Source organism: Chlamydotis macqueenii, chromosome 19, assembly GCF_036417535.1.
Source record: "Chlamydotis macqueenii isolate bChlMac1 chromosome 19, bChlMac1.mat, whole genome shotgun sequence".
NCBI classification, from domain to species: Eukaryota; Metazoa; Chordata; class Aves; order Otidiformes; family Otididae; genus Chlamydotis; species Chlamydotis macqueenii.
Genome location: NC_141574.1, coordinates 3,367,457 through 3,383,996, shown reverse-complemented (window position 1 = coordinate 3,383,996; position 16,540 = coordinate 3,367,457). Strand labels below are relative to the sequence as shown.

Genomic DNA, 16,540 nt, shown 5'->3' with positions numbered 1-16,540 from the left:
CCGCCTTTCCCCATCAACTTGAAAACTGACCCGTGAATATTTATCAACTTAATTTTTTCCGACCTTCTTGTTCATACCCTGGTAGCTTGCTGGTCTAATGCTTAACATGTTTAAAAGACATTCTAGTATTTATAGCTATCACGGTCTTTCTAAGGGATTGAGTAGGCTTCCACTGGAAGACTCCCATCAGTCGTGATTGGAAACAGCACCAGTCCTGTAGGAAAAGCAGGAATGGGACCAGAGAGGAGAGCCTGAACCGCAGCTGATGTCTCTGCCACCCGCCTGCAACACAGGTGGGCATCGGTATGACCTCCTCTGCCTTTGCCACCACGGCAGCAAGTTTTACTGCAACATACGCATTTTTGACACATTCCGCGTAAATAATTTAATATGGAGACAGATTAAAGTTACAAGGTGTTAAATCTTGCACTTTGAGCTTCACAGAAGTTTTCAGTACTGCTGGGCCTAGGGCTTGTTTTGAGGAACCCGAAGGGAGAAAAATCCACAGTGCTGCCACGATACACGTTAAAGCAAGCTGCTTTTTATTTCGATTTGGAAAAAGTTAAGTGAAGCAAACCCTCAGATCTAAGCTACGGGGTTGAAGGAACAGGTCACAAGGACAGGAGGAAATGCAACCATATCCACACAAACATCTTAGATTTGGGTTCTAAAACCATATCTGATTAACCAAAGACCTCAATTTTCATCTAGTAACTACACTGAATATAAGCAGACATCCATCACGGAGAAAAAAACAGTAATTACTGTTTCTACCAGTTGAAGTCATCACCTTCCACACCATGTGGCAGAGGCCTTTTGATGATATCCACATAATTTGGCATTCTGGGAGCCGAGAAGCCTCCCTTGGACATGCTGCTCAACACCGTGCTGCTGCAGCTGAAGGCTCACACATCTTTAAATCCTCCAGCATCCATATATTATGTGGATAATATATTGTGCTATAGTATTAGCACAAAACTGTCTAGATCCTTCCAAAGCCACCAAGACACTTCTTTTTCTTTTCCCTAGGTTTTTTCTCTGGAGTGCCTCATCGCATCCAGCCAGCTCGCTGCGCTCTCAGTCAGGCAGACGATTTTCAGTCCAAGTTCAGACTCATGAGGCAATGGTCTGACTGATGCAAAATGTAAGCACTTGTCACCGAAGCCAACCTCTGGGAAGCTGTTTCAACACTTTGCTTTTGTGCTTAATAAGATCCTTTTCAGAGCTACTGTTATCTGTGAAAAATCAGAATATGGAGCTGTTTCTCAGGGACATTTAAAAAAACAAAACCTGAGTGGAGAAGCTGTAAGAGATTAAAATGTCACTACTATAAATGCTTGCACTAATAAAAATGCATTTTAAGAAACAATTGTACGGGCAAGGAGGGCTGATATTTTATACATTGCTTTGAGGAACTTCAAAACAAGACACTCAGGAGCTGGATTTCTCACAGGGACCATTTTGCTGAGCTGTACCACACGACTAGACCAGCAGAGACGCGACAGCAGAAAAATCATCATCTTCTGGTGGCCCTTCCGCAATTTATGAACACTGAGTTAGAGTCTCAATCCACTTAACAAAAGCATTCAAAATACCACCAACCCAAAACCAACCAAACCACACAAGATTCTTCAATTTTGCATTCCAAAAGGCTTTTTGCAGTTGTCATTAGCTGGCACTTTTGTTTGTGATCTCAGCAGATACCAAACCCAAAGCAACTATGTGGATTTCAGGCTTTCTCCCTTCTACAAATGGTCCCGGCAAACACAGGTGAGAGGTGGGTCCCCCCTACCTGCTCCCTGCACAAACAAAGCCATCCTGCGCGCAAACGCTACCAATGCAGCGCTCTTTCATGAACTCCAAATTCACTTATTTTAATAAAACATGCTACTTGAGCCATCTGACATTTATTATGCTTAAGCAACATAAAATGGAAAAGAAACATCTATGACCAGAAACAACCCTTCAATTCACTTTTATTGCCAAGGTTCTGAAATGCCTTTTTTTTTTTCCCCTCTCCTTTCTTTTTGCTAATAACAGTGCCTCCCCGCTTCACCTTGCCTGCTGCAATATTGCAGGAAATTCCCCAAAAGAAACTCTAATGTGGATCGCAGCTGTGCAGTTTAAAGCTGAACAAGCCCCTAATTTCAGGGATTCGGGATGGACTAAACGCTCCTGTTCCCTGCCGCAAAGTCGCGAACACGTCCCTGCTCCTTCAGAGCGCTTCGTTAGCGGAACGAATGTGCTGAGAGAAACGCGCCCGCTCGGAAAGGGACCGCTCCAGAAAAGCATCAAGGCGATGCCGTTGGATGCAAACTGATGTCAAACCTTGCTCGACGGGTGAGTTGCTTCAAATTTGGGAGCTTGGTGGGCGCGGGCAGGCGAGCGGAGGAGCTGTGGCTTTAAGATCGCAAACCCTCCGCCTGTGCCCATATATCACTGCTCCATGCTGCGGTGGCTTTTCTGCCTGCTGCTCAAATTTGTCCAATTAGACACGGCCCCACAGGGTGGAATTCAGTGTGAAATGTGTCTACTGATGTCTGCAAATTAACCAACGCAGACATGCTGGTTTTAAGGCCTGTCAGCGACAGGCGGAGAAATGCCTGCCCAGGACCAAAGCGGGAGGACGGGCTGTGTAAAAGCCCGGATCAGCCTGTTAAGGGATTCCCAGACTCAGCTAGGTAAAGTGTGTGAGCCGCCGCCGCACTTCGCACCTCAAGCTGTGCTGTCTCACACCACTGACCCCTCCATGGCGACATAAGTCTCAAGAAGAAGCCAGGATTATCTGGCTAAGAGTCTTACGTGTGTCATGTAAGGTCAGGTGCCAACTGCAATGTAAATTAGTAGTTAAGAGTATTGGTAGCTAGACAGATGCTGGGAGCCTCAATTAGAAAGAAAAGTCAGATTATAAGTAATTAAGAGATACAAAAAATGCTTCAGAGGCTAAATACCTAAACTGCCTCCAGTGTATTTTTTTTTTTTTTAATAAAGCACGCATTCCTGAGCTCTCCCAGATTCTGTCCAAAACATCTCATGCAGATAAAAATCCCCGGCATGCTGGTGTCAAAAGTACCAGAAGGGGAATTATGGAAGCGAGGTGCCATTATGGGACACAGAATGCAATGCAAGTCGTTAAGTTTTGCTTCACAGCTACTAGAAAAAGGCGAGCTTTTTCATCTCCAGGTCTAATGGCTTTTCAAATATGTGTAAAAATTTAATAATTTCTGGTGTAAGTAGTTAAAGAAGAAGAGTGACAGCTATAACTCCTTTGAGAAGTGCTCCTACCGCTGCCAACATCTCCGAGATACAATAATGCCCACAGCTAACCACAACTGTACGGACTTAGAAGTTGCTGGTGTCCTGAATCCATTTTATAAAGATGAAGACCTATCGTATCTGCAGCACAGTAAGGAAATAAAATCATGAGTCCCATTTTAGAGATGGGCAAAGCCATGCGGAAAGTCTAAATGATACAGCCTGGGGCCCAGGCGAGCCTGCGGATGAGCCAGGAAGGCTCCGCAGAATCCCACCTCCCTAATGGCTCGCATGCCTAAAACATAAAAATATTTTATTTCTATTCAGTTCTTAGCACTCTTTCCTTGAAAGATTTGCCACTAGACACTTGGCCAGTGGAGAAGACCACTTTAAAGATACGCTTGATTTAGAGGCACTGAGATTTGAGAACCACGCTTAAATACTTTCCTTAGGACGGGAGAAGTTAAGCACGCGCTTAAGTGTATTATCGAAGCCAGGCCAGGGCGATTACCCCGGCGAGATGGCGACTGCGGGCACCGCTGGCCCTGCAGTGTTTGTGGGGCCGGGCTCTTACATTTCAGAAAGCGTTAAAACACATGGAAAACCACACACTTAGGTTACTTATCAGGGCGCTCCGGCTTTGAAGAAGCCACTCACAATTTTTAAGTGCTTTTCTTTTTTTGAGGCCGAAAGACTGTAATGGGTTCCTGAGAGCTCCGTGAGACTACAGTAGCACCTGCAAAGGACTAAGGAACACTTATGTCAACAGGGAGCTCAATGCTAAGGCAAGCACTTCAAAATCCTGAGAAAATTTTTCCAAAATAGTTTCATGTTTCAGTTTGCTGTGTTTTCAAAATACCCCGTTGGGGGGGGGGGAGGATGCCTCTTGTTATTTTACAAATCATTCTGTATTTTCACAACCATAAATCATGGAAGGAATTGACAATCTCCTGACAGTGATTAAATGGCAGCTGATCCCTGAAATTATATTACCATTATTTGTACAACACCTAAGGTTCCCAAATGCTGTTAGGCCCTGGACAGCCATATAAAAATCCTCTGGCCACAGTCCTCCCTCACATTTTATTGCACAGCAAATGATTAGGAGCAAACTAAGCTCTAGCAGAAGAGGAGGGAACTGGAAACACCATTGCTGCCATGCAGATGTAACGCTGGAATGGGGCAGAAAGGAATCACGTGAAATATACAGTCGATGTCAAAGGATAACTGGATTTGTTTTTCTTCAAAAAAAAAAAAAAAAAAAAAGAAAGGATCTTGATGGTAAAAGTATTGCAATGCTACTGTATGATCTTCCCCCCAGAAGCAAAGGCCCTGAACTGTCCTGTTACATCGAAGGATGCCCATGACAGAAGCATCAATCATTCAAATACAACTGTCTCTGGATTTTTACCTTTTCTTTCGTTATTTCCTCAGTGGAAAGGAAATGGCTCTCCCTGAATTAAAGCTCTGGAACATTTTGCCATCAGCACAGCCCCTCTGCCCAGACCTCAGCAGCCTTACCAAGGGTGCGGCGAAGAGGAGATCCATAGGAAAAGCCGCCTGGGAGCAGGCAGGGAGGAGGAGCCGCTGGCACGGCCGCCAAGCACCCTTACTGCAGGAACAAGAAGCTCTTGGTTATCAGCGGCAATAGGGCTAATTGAAGACCCCGTCTTCTGCTCACAAGTTTTGCCATAGGACACGGAGCACAACAAACTCCTTTGTAATTTAGATCACAAGTTACAGAGATATTATATCCTATGACGATAAAACTTGCCTTATGCAACAAGTACGAGCTGAATACCGGCAAGGGAAAGACTGGAAAGTATTGTTAAGATGAACCTTTGGAAGGGTTTCTGCATATTTTTGTCACCCTTTTGTCCTTTCAGAAGCTGTGTGGATAGTTACGGCAGCGCTGACTACGTTATCTTATGTACTAAATCCGCCTAGATCTGTAGATGATGTCTTAGGGGGTGAAAAAGATTAATAAGGAATCACTCCAATGGCTTTAGGACAGCTAAGAATCTTAACCCATTTAACCTCCCCTAAAACACACAATCAGATCAGAGGAAGTTGTAGGAAACTCATTTCAAAGACTCCAGGCGACACTTTTTAGGTCAGATTTACAAAGCTCATTAGAATGAAGGTCTGTTACTTTAGATTTTAATACTAAGACATACTAAGAAACCCTCTTGCCCCATTTAGGAAACACACAAAACAACGAATGCAAATTTTAAAAAGAAACTTAATCTTAATGCATGTGTTCTGCCACCAAATCTGTGTAAAACCTTCCTAGCTTATGTTCTTACAGAAAACAGGAGAAAACACATCAAAAAGGGACAACAAATGCCTATTTATTTACGTTTTTTTATCCTTCGAAGTAGCATGTGGGATGTACAGAGAATACGATGCTTTATTACATTTGCTCTGGAAGAAACAGTACCATTTAGGCACACACGTTACCGACTTTTCCTTTTCCCTGCCAGCTTCCTAAAAATCTGTTTTTCCCAAAGGTGGGAGTGTGTTGATGAGCTGGAGCTGCGGCAGACGTTCACGTACTCACGGCCACCGACACCGGTTGGCACCCGCTCACGTATCTGGGTCGGGTCCACAGGCAGCTACGGGGAGAGGGGAAGGAGTGATGGTGGCCGAGGCTCCCGCTCCCTGTTTTGCACAGAATGAGCACAAAAATGGAAGGCAAGCTCTAGCTGATCTTCTTTGCGATAAGACAGTGCCTCTTAAGTAGAGGAATTAGGACAGAAAAAATGGAGAAAATACAACAGAAGTATGTCATTTCATAGCCTAATACGACTGTACGTATCTAGCCAGATTTTGGTTGAAGGAAAACTTGAAATAAAAAGGAAGACATTACTTTGTATAATATTGGAATGACAAGCCATCAAAATTTTGCGGTTAATTGGGAGGAAAAAGTCCTATGTAGAATGAGGTAGATGGCTTGGCAAACTTTAATTTTAATCTTGTGATATCTCCTAATAACAAAAGGCCTTTATGATCTATCAAACAAATTTATAAATGTATGATCAATACATTTGACATGTTATTTAATTATGATTCTTCATGACAGAGACAATATGAAAAACTAGTGTCAACATTCTGACAGTGGAATAAATAAATAGATGTAATTATTTCTTAGACTGATCCCAGATGAATTGTAATGTATCGGGCCAGACTGCAGACCAGAGTTCTAAGGTTTCCCTAATATGATAGAGTTTGATGTAAGGGGTGTCATGTATCCAATATTTTGCTGTTTTATTAGAATAAAAAGCTCTCTGGGGATTTCAAGTTCAAATGGTCACAAGTATCCCCCTCCGTTGCTATTGTGCTTAATGCAAGGATAAGCATTGAAATATGTTTAGAAAAACGCTAGGACTGCTAGAAAAAGCAAAACATTAGCCTGCATGAATCTGAAAAAAACCCTTAAACTCTGGGGTTGGTCAAAATTTACCCCTAGATGTGATTTTTTTTTTTTTTTTTTTTGCCATTTTTCTCCACACTAATCATGCCAGTCTTGGAAGAGAGGTCTGGATGCACGCGATACCCCATGTGCAAAGGCAGTCCTCAGGGCTGGGCTCAGCCCAGAGCTTTTTGCAGGATAAACTCCCTCTCTGTGGCAGAGCTGAGCGTCGACATTCCTCCTTGAGGAGAAAAACTCGTTGTGGCGGTGGGTCGGGCCGAAGGCAGCCAGCACACTTGTGGCCATTATCACACAGACAGGAAAGAATGCACTATCTGTTTCTTTGGCCAAGAGAAATTATAGTTAACGTTTAACATGAGGGAGCTCACTTCAAAGGAAAGCCAGCTGCATTTGAATAATGGGAGATGAAAACGCTAACACCAGCATAAACTTGCAGGTGGTCGTATTTGGCTGAAAATAACACATCCGCAGGAGAGGAGCCTGCTGCAAAGCAATGCTGGAGACAACACCACCGTTCGCCGGGGAGCGGAGAACGGCCACGGCAAACTGCTGGACACGGGGATGGCTGAGCATCCCTGCACACCCCGCCAGCTCCCGGTCTGCAGCCGCGATGCTCAGGGCGTATCACGCGCTCGGAGAAGCTCGCCCTACCAGAACACGATGCTCTAACCAACAAGGTGGAAAGGGATGGCAATATAAGAAAGAGTAATAGAAAGAATAATAAGAAAACAGCCACGTGCTCCGCTAACACAGCACTTCAAGAGTTTTCATGCATCGTTCTTTACAGTAAGCGGACCGGCACGTGAAACCAGAAAAAGTCACCAGACCTACAGATAACCAATATTCAGCGTTTCCATGCGACTCCCCGCTAAAAACCACAGAACCACATCTTTCCGATAGACTAAATCTCAAAAAAACCATTGTGCCTTGTGTAGCTTCATCGCAAGATCCGAAAGGAAAGCCCAGGCCGTTCACACTCGGTCGGAAGCCACTTGAGCAGGCGGGGTATGATTCAGCTGGGTTTACTTCTGAAACGACCCAGGAGATCCTTTCAAGCCTGTTGATACAGAAATGCTGACTTAACATCTCCTTCCCCTGTCAGCTGGCTGCTTCTGACACAGGAGATCAACTGCGTTTTAGTCAAAAACTCATGTTCCCATAAATCACACCGATTAAATCTGCTCAATTTAACATAGGTATAATAATTATATCAATTATTACTAGGAGAAGGCGCTAGAAGCAACAGCAGTTTGCAGAAATCCTGTACGCAAGCCATTTTTCCTGGATGTTTCATTATTTTTAAAGGCAGCTGAATTCCCTCCGACATCTCTGTCGACACTGACCTTATTGGAGAATTTATAAACAAATAGCACCTATAAAAGAAAGACAAAAGTAACTATTCACTGCCTGTATATAGTATAAAAACTATTCTAGCAAACTTGTTTCTCTTCTCCGAGTTGAGCCTCAAAACCAGAGACAAATGGCAAATAAAGGGTGGCAGCAGTCCCTAAGGGAACAGACTCCAGCTCTGTTAAACCCAAATGGAAGTGATTTCGAAGGACGCTGCACCAGGAACGCCTTTTCTCTGGTGGCCGCAGATTTAAGCGTTGTTCGCAAGAGGACAGAGCTGTTCAGAGGTCTCAGATCTTGCAGTAATTATCTTCATGATGTGATACACTGATTATTTCAGTACAAAATACCAGAAATAAAATAAGCCACAGTTCTGTCCTTCCTCAGGGTCTGGAACAACTGCCTCCAGCAGGAGTTACTGTTCCGTGGGGTTTCTACAAGAAATAACTACCCAATTTATTGTGGCATTTCTGAACATTTTTGTAGTTACATGGCCATTGCTTATTTTACTTCTTATAAATTATTTTCTAAGGCGGCAAACATTTCATTCTTTGCCATTATCTGAAGCCAGAGAGATCGCTCACAGAAGCCTCCAATACTGGTAAGAATCTGCACGTTCAGTACTGGAATTTACCTGCAGATTAAGCAAAGGAGCAGGCTAGCCTCCTGCCCTCAGCCTCCTGCAGAGCAGGCTGGACGCAGATAAATCCTGTGACCTGCCCAGCTTTCCGTACGGGCAGAGCAGCGCCAGAAATATCTGCAACCTAAGGGGACGGAAACCGCGTACCGCTGCGCAGCAGGAATTCTAAAAGGAATATGGATAAGGACTAACATACAATATTAATACTGCCGTAAAATCATTTTTAGACAATCTTGCATGAGGCATCAGGGTAAGATTTGCAAGATCTGTTGCTGTCTCTGTTTTTAAGTATGAAACAGCGTACCCTTAGTCGTTAAGCAGATGATGCTAGTTTTAACAAATGAAGCTGGATTAATTTAAAGTATTTAAAGTGATCAGCAGTCCTTAGGTTAAAGAACATATGTCATTTTCTTCTAAGTTTCTGTTTTGATGAAAACATCCTGCCAATCCGGGCTCCTCTACAGCTCGGCGTGCAAAGGGGCTACCTGCCCCCTTGGCTACCTGCCCCGGTACCTAGGAGCGGCTGCACCAGCAGCTGCCGCAGGATTAATGCCCAGCAACCTTCAGAGAGATGGATTGAGGAGGTCAGGGAGATACAAACGGCCACGACACGTGTCATGTATCACTGTCTGCTCTGCCCGCCCCGCCGCTGGGAAAATGGCAGGGCTCGTCCAAGCGAGTCCACTTAAAGGACTAATGGGTAAATGCATAAAACTATTAAATGCATAAGAATCCTCTTCACCAAATGGCAAAATATAATGAAAGTTTAAACTGTTAATTGAATAAACCTCTTAAGGACAGAGTGCATCAACGCAGGACGGGTAACAGTTCGCCGGTTAGGTGCTACATTACTTCCCAGTCAGCGACATGGACCTTCGCGGGAAGCGTGCCTGGGAACGCTCAGGTTCTGTGACACTCGGACTCAGCAGCGCGATCACTGCGGTGAGCTGCTTTCCTCCAGTTCCTTTTAAATGCAGGAAGGCCTGAACATATTTTTAATATCTAGCTAAAAGCAACGAGTGCCCAAGGTGCCGCTGCTCCAAGTACAGCGCTGCCGGAAAATCCTCCTCCTGCAGCCTGAATTAAAGGCACAACGCAGGAGCGAAGAGCGACCCAGACATTCTCTGCGCCATTTTCTGAGAAGGGGTTGTTCTGGTTGGTGCGAGCACGATGCGGCTTTGCTGATGCCGAAGCCTGTGGCTGCCTGGTGAGCGGGGCCAACAGCTCGCACCAGCGTGAGCTGCACGCGCAGCTCTCCCACGCCACGACGATTTTGGCCTTGGATTTTCAAGCAAACTTAGTTCAGAAGACTTTGAACTAATTGCAAAAGAATCCCACAAATCCTACTTTTTGCTTTCACGGGTCCAAACATAATGGACTATTTTTGACACAAAATCTTGTCCTCGCTGTTGCTATTTCAAAGGGGTAAAACCTGCGCGCCGGTAGTGATAATTGATGTTTTGTAGTGATTTCCTCGACAATAACTGGCTTCTCCGGAGATCAGCGCTGCCTTTGGCCTCACGGTTTATCCTCATAGGAACAGGATTACTGCCTCATAAAACAATTGCAAAGCTACAGTACTATTATCCTTTAAACAGTAAAAGAGGAAAAAAATGATTTATGAAAAATACCATGATCCTTCATAAACAGAGCCTGACTGACAGCAATTTCAGAGACAGTAACTAATCTAATGTTGCATTATAACAGCACGAAGAAGTAGATTTGGCCACTGAACCAAAGTCATTAAAGATTAGACCAGCTGGTTTAACAGTTAGGAAATGTTTTTGCCTATCTGAGCACAGGATACAATGAAAGTTGTTTTATGATTTAATGTCTCCGTTGTAAACAATACGACTTTTTGGATAAATCAATGGCTGACATTGACAGGACAGAAAACTTACTGAGCTGAAGGGGAGCTTTTAAATCCAGCTTTCCAAAGCTAAGCTAACAAAAACAGTCGGACTCCATCCGCAAAATAAATCTGCATTAACATATACTAAAATGTTATGCAATTATAGTCCACAACATTACATTTTTAAAAATCAGTACGAAGGCTGTATTTATTTATATCGAAGAAGAATGTATCTAACTGTCCCTTATACTAACAAAGAAAAAAAAAAAAAAGAAGAAAAAGAAAAACAGAAAAAAAAAGGAAAATAAAGGTTGGGGAGAAAAGGAAAAGAAGAGGGGAAAAAAAGGAAGAGAAAGGAAGAAAGCTAAGAGAGATAAATTGGGAAACGCTAACCAAGAACGGTTTAAGCTGCAGATCTCTTAGCGTGAGGTGCTAAAATACAGCTACACACTCTTAGGCAGAGAGCACCTAGAAGTCAGGCCGGAGAGGTTAACTGCCGGCTTTATTGGCGTCTGATCTTTGCATGGCTCCTTCCCATCGCCTTTATTGTGGGGTCGCCACCGGGTTGCACTCAAGTGAAAACATTTTGACCGTGTCATCAAATCTTTTGCAGAGCATGCAAGCTCTTCTGCTGCCGACAAAGAGGTGAAACGAAGGGGCGTGTTTGGCGGTGTCGGAATGAATCGAAACCAGCCAGCTAGCAGACATCTTGCTGGTTTTCAAGGGACTGCAGACATCTAAATCTCTGTGTCCACAAAAACAAAGAGTAACCACAAGGAACCTGACGCCAGCCGGCGAGGAGGCTTAGCTTTCCATTCAGGGCCTTGGCTGCCAAACATCAATGGAGTCTGAACGTATACGGCGGGGCAAGAGATTTCTTTACACTGCTTTTTTGAAGTATTGGCTATCCAGTGATCTAAAATATGAAAATATGTTAAAAAGAAAGGAGGTAATTCTAACTGTCAGCGTCTAACTGTTAGACTTCATGCTCGAGTACATCTTTCTAATTTAACGATTCTATCAAGTGCCATTTTCCCTCCTGTTTTGCTGTTTTCCAAAACCTCTTCAGCCAAATCACCGGTTTGTTTTTGCAGGGATTACGCCGGGTCAAAGAGAGCTGCTCTCCGAGGGCACGGGCCGCAGCAGTCCTGTGCGTGCAATGCTAACAGGGGAGAGGGCAGTGCTCAGCGTCGACTTCTCTCACCTTTAAGCCTGTCCGTGGGATGAACAGCCACTCTTCTGTTATTTTTTCTACATTATTACTTACAAAAATCACTCAACAAATCAGTCAGTGGCATTTAACCCTAACATGCACACACTCACCTTATATATACTGAATATATTTGTTTCTGTAGCTGCATCTATATATTGCAATGAATATTCTTAGTTCAGATTCACAATAAGAGGTGCTCTCTACTCAGCAAAAATTGTAAAAAGGGACAGGAAACTACTTCAGTGCCCAAAAAATAGAGCCTCTGGGATGGAAGGTCACTAAATAAGACCAATTGCTTTGTGGCACTTAAGTCTCCAAAGGGGAATCCAGGAAAACAGCGCTGGATCTGGATCAAGACAGTATACTGCCACGAATACACTGGGATATTGTTAACGGGACATAGGGAGCTCAAACATAAATAGCGAGTGGGATTTTCCTTGCATTGGCTACAATACATATGTTTGTTCAAGAAAAAAATAGCTGGAGCAAGAAGACATGCACGTCTGGTGTTGAAGAAAAGTCTGTTTGTGTCAGATACAGTGGAGAGATTGTTCAAGAATAGTTCATCTCTAAATGAAGATCACCCTAATAATGCTGCCAGGGTCCGTGTCAGCTTGGGTTTCGGGCTGTGTCAGTGCCAGCAGCACAAGTCAAATCCGCCTTGGTACCGGCTTTAGACACGGATATCTGACATTTCGCTGCGTTTTCAAGAATTGGTTCCACTTCTTTCTTTGTCACCAGTGGCACCATTGATCCTCATGCTTCCTCAGCTCTGTTTGGAACATCTACCGCGTACAGAAGAAAAGCGACCACAGCATAGGTGAAACATCAGGGGTTCAACTCCAGTTAAATAAAGGGTTCAGAAAGAGCTGCATTTATCACAGTTAGGGGCAAATGCTCAGAATCTAGCTCATATTCCTAACTGTATTCATTGATTAAGAGAGTTAAAATGTTTCCCAGCTTCACCTTCCATTGAGTACGCACGTACATACACCTACACACGTCCCTCCTACCACTTACAGACAAATAACGTCTCCTTACGGCAGCGTTGCCCCCTAACCCAGCATCGTGCGCAGCTCCCTCGCCACGCTCGCGCCTCTCCAATGTCTTTTGCAATAAAAGGTAGAGACTCCCTTCAGAACACCAAGCTTAGGTACAGATCTTATGAACCCAGAGATGCTTGTAATTCATTACCAACATTTTTCACCTGCGACCTCTTTATTTGGAGTTCCTGATTTTCTTGATTACGTATTTCTAATTTATCATACTCTGAAGTGCTTCAAAAGCATTGCGAATTCTGACACAACTACCTGCAACGTATTCCAATGAAATATCTGAGCTGATTCATATTCTTTCCCCTCTGACACCAGAGGTTTATGTGATTTAGGAATAACAGAGCTGCTAAAATTAATGGCTGAAGGGCAAGCCATTTTCTTTGTCACGTTATATATAATGCTTTGGTTCAGCACAAGAGTAGCTGGATTATTTTGATTCTTTACTCATAGTTAATTACAATTAAAAGTAAGACTGCAATTACCTTTCTTGTAAACTTTGGCCTTAACTGCTGAGCACAGCAAAACAGAGGGAGGCTTGGTTAACCTCAGTGGGAAAAAAAAAATAAAGGTTTTCTTCTGAAATGGCTAGAGCACGGGCATTCAGGAGGAACGTTTCTGGGAGGGCGAGACAAAAGCAAACCGAGAGGCAGTATCAGAGCGTCCGTTCCTGGACTGGTCATTTATAAACCAACAAAGTTTCAGGTGGGAGAGGGGAAAAAAAGACACCCCGAGCAGTCCGCTCTGCAGCGAGAACAGATAATCGGGTGTTTCCAATAGCTGCAGTTTTCAATCAAGAGAACTCAATGCAAAACTTCCTCTGTTTCTAAGCCCCGCTTTTTATTTATTTTAACAGTTTACTGCTATTGTTTGGATGGGGAAACTAGAGGCTGCCCAGGCCTGCCGCTGGATCTCCACGGGTTTAACCGTTTCCCCTTGGCCAGGGGAACGCGTTGCCGCCTCTCCTCCTCGCTCTGGCACGGTTTGCGACAGGAACTCGGAGCCCTGCGCTGCAGTAAGGCTTCCAGCCCCCATTTCAAACACGACCCTTTATTTCTCTCACTGAATACAGAAAAGGCATCTCAAGGCACTTCTGACTTCAGCAAAGGAATTGCCTGGTGCACATGCAGGAGCATCAAAGAAAGCAGCAGCCTTCCAGAAGAAAAGGACGTTTTATCGCCAGGTTGTTATGTCCCTGAGCAGGCCCACTGCGAGAGGTTGTCCTGGCCACTTTGGAAGCTGCAGCTCTGCCAGGAAAGAACAATCTATCGGCAAGGGAGGCTGGATTTTAGTTCCATGGCTACACTGGTGCCAGACCCAACCCTGACTCAACGCACGAGCCAAGAGCCGGCGCTTGGGGTCGAGCGGAGAAAGCTCAATGGCTGCCATTAACTCTCCATCTCACGATGACAAACGCGCCATTGTAGCGCTGTCGCCCTAGGACAGACAGAAGGAAGGAAGGAGGGAAGGAAGGAAGGAGCTCTTGAAGGCAAAGTTGTTCTTTGGATAGTAATTATAGATATTTAGAGATTTGAATTGGTAGTCATAGCCGGAACTTTTGATTTTGCAGTGTGTAAACACTTCCTGATCTACGATTCAACACTGAAGATTTTGGAGAACACAGCAAGCCTTGGAACAGGCTCTGTCATAAGCACCATTATTTTTTATTATTATTGAGAGAATATCTAAAATGTAAGTACATTAAAAATCCCATTTCTACAGAATTAATGATTTTTTTAAACATTCAGTTTCTCCAGAATTGGTGGGATTTTTGGTCCAAAATCTTCACACACATTTGTATATAGATTCAGCAATAGCAAGCGTGGGAGGAAAGAAACATAACATAACCCAAATCCCTGCCCAACAAATGCTGCTAGTACATAAACTTTATAAATACAATGTTGGCAGATTCCGATATATAAAAAGGTAGCTAAAAAAAAGTAAGAGCCATAAATAATGCCAAGTAATAAAGGAGGTGAATGTTTTTGTTATTAGATTCTTTCATTGTATAAATCTGTTTAATAAGCTGGCTAGGAATCACTGATAGAAAACAGACTGCTTGCGGTGTTACAGATCAACCTGTTCTAAATGTTCCTTCCTAAACTCCATGCCAAGCAATACTTTTTACAAATACAATTTAAAAATTGAACGTTCTTTCATCATCCAAAGGGAGCAAATAGCACTAAAAGTCCAAATGCACCTTTTTGAAGAACGCAAGTCACGTGTCTGCATCAGCAAAGCAGAAAAATCTTTGTTTTCTAAACGTTTAAGACGGTTTGCTGTGCGTTCAGAGTAATTAATACCATACATCGGATTCGTCAAATGTGATCAGTGTATGTGTAAAACTCGTGATTTAAAAGGCTTATTTTCCAACATATGTGTATTTTTGGAAAGCCCTATCATATATTTTTCTTCAGAAGTTCATGTAAAAAGTATGCAGTAACATTTCACTGTAATGAAAACTAAATGTTGTGAAATGTTATTGAGGTCAGTGATGGGTTTGTGACGTTAATCTTTGTACACTATTGTTTCTCATTACTGTGTGGTATTTTTGGTTTTCATTATTCCTAGAGGAAAGGACAGAAAAAATGAGATGCTACAACCCAAATAAGGAAAAAGGAACAAACACTGAAACACAAAAATAAAGATAATGAGGAAAAAAAAAACCCAAACAACTCATTAGAACATTATTGGTTAATAAACCGCTGAACTTAAAAAAACCCAAACATTCAAATGTTAAAAAGTAGACTTTTTTCTTTTAATTATCAAATCAATGTCCTTATTTCTGCTTTACAATTTTATTGCTGCATTAACTTCCAGAGCAGGGAGTTTAAGCATGCGGCTCTCAATATCCTCACCATCATTTTAGGTTCTGACCCCGATGCTGATCTTGCGGAGCACAACTCAAACAGCTCCGCTTTCAGTCTATCAAGGGGCTGCTCAACGTTGTGAACTTCGCTCAGTGCTTCACCACATCGTGCCCAGGAGGACACTCAGGTCCCTGGGAATGAGTCCCTCCTCGGAGTACAGCAGAAACAGAAATTATATCATCAGAAATTCAGACAGGACGTGATTATTATTTTCATTTGCAGTGAGTATATTGGTATCCCATGGTAAAACTCAGTTGAAAGGAGAGCAAGAGAGCCTCACTCTATGCAGCCCACTCACCGAAATTACTGACAAATGGTCGGCCCCAGTGCCCTGTGCGCCACATCCACCCACCCAGTAAAGCTCCCAGCACCCCCCCATCTGGTTCCCTACGCGGTCCCGACACCAGAGCCGCCCAGACAGGCAGCAAAGCACATCCACAGGCACGAGCCCTCACCTGGAGCCCAGATTAGAAAGATCCTTAACTAGTTTCAACACAGGCTGAGTGTGAAACAGACTTTAAAAACTGAAATGACCCCATCGAAATGTATGAATTAACAGCCTAATCTCAAATTAGATGGAACTTTATCAGAGAGAGTCCTTGGAGAAAGTGAAGCAGACAAAAAGGACAGACATTAGGCAAACACCGAGAATCCAAACTCTCTCGCCCATCAAACTAATGAGGTGTGCCCCGAGGACTCGTGGGAATAGGATACAGAGACTTTCAGCTCTAAATCACTAGTTTAAATCCAGCCCAGTTCGTCATGATTGAAAGTAGTTACCATCTGTCGCTACTGTGGCCCACAAGGAATTTGTTGGTGGTCTCACCCTGGCTCCTACGGGGCAACACAGAGAGCGTGGTCCTCCCACCCAGGCT

At 43.6% G+C, this 16,540-nt stretch overlaps 1 protein-coding gene across 10 annotated transcripts in view; it reads right to left on the bottom strand.

Annotated features, from left to right (window-relative positions):
* The window catches only part of BCAS3 (BCAS3 microtubule associated cell migration factor), a 362,757-nt gene that overhangs the window by 48,067 nt on the left and 298,150 nt on the right, over window positions 1-16,540 (bottom strand). The gene's annotated exons all lie outside the window — the stretch shown is intronic.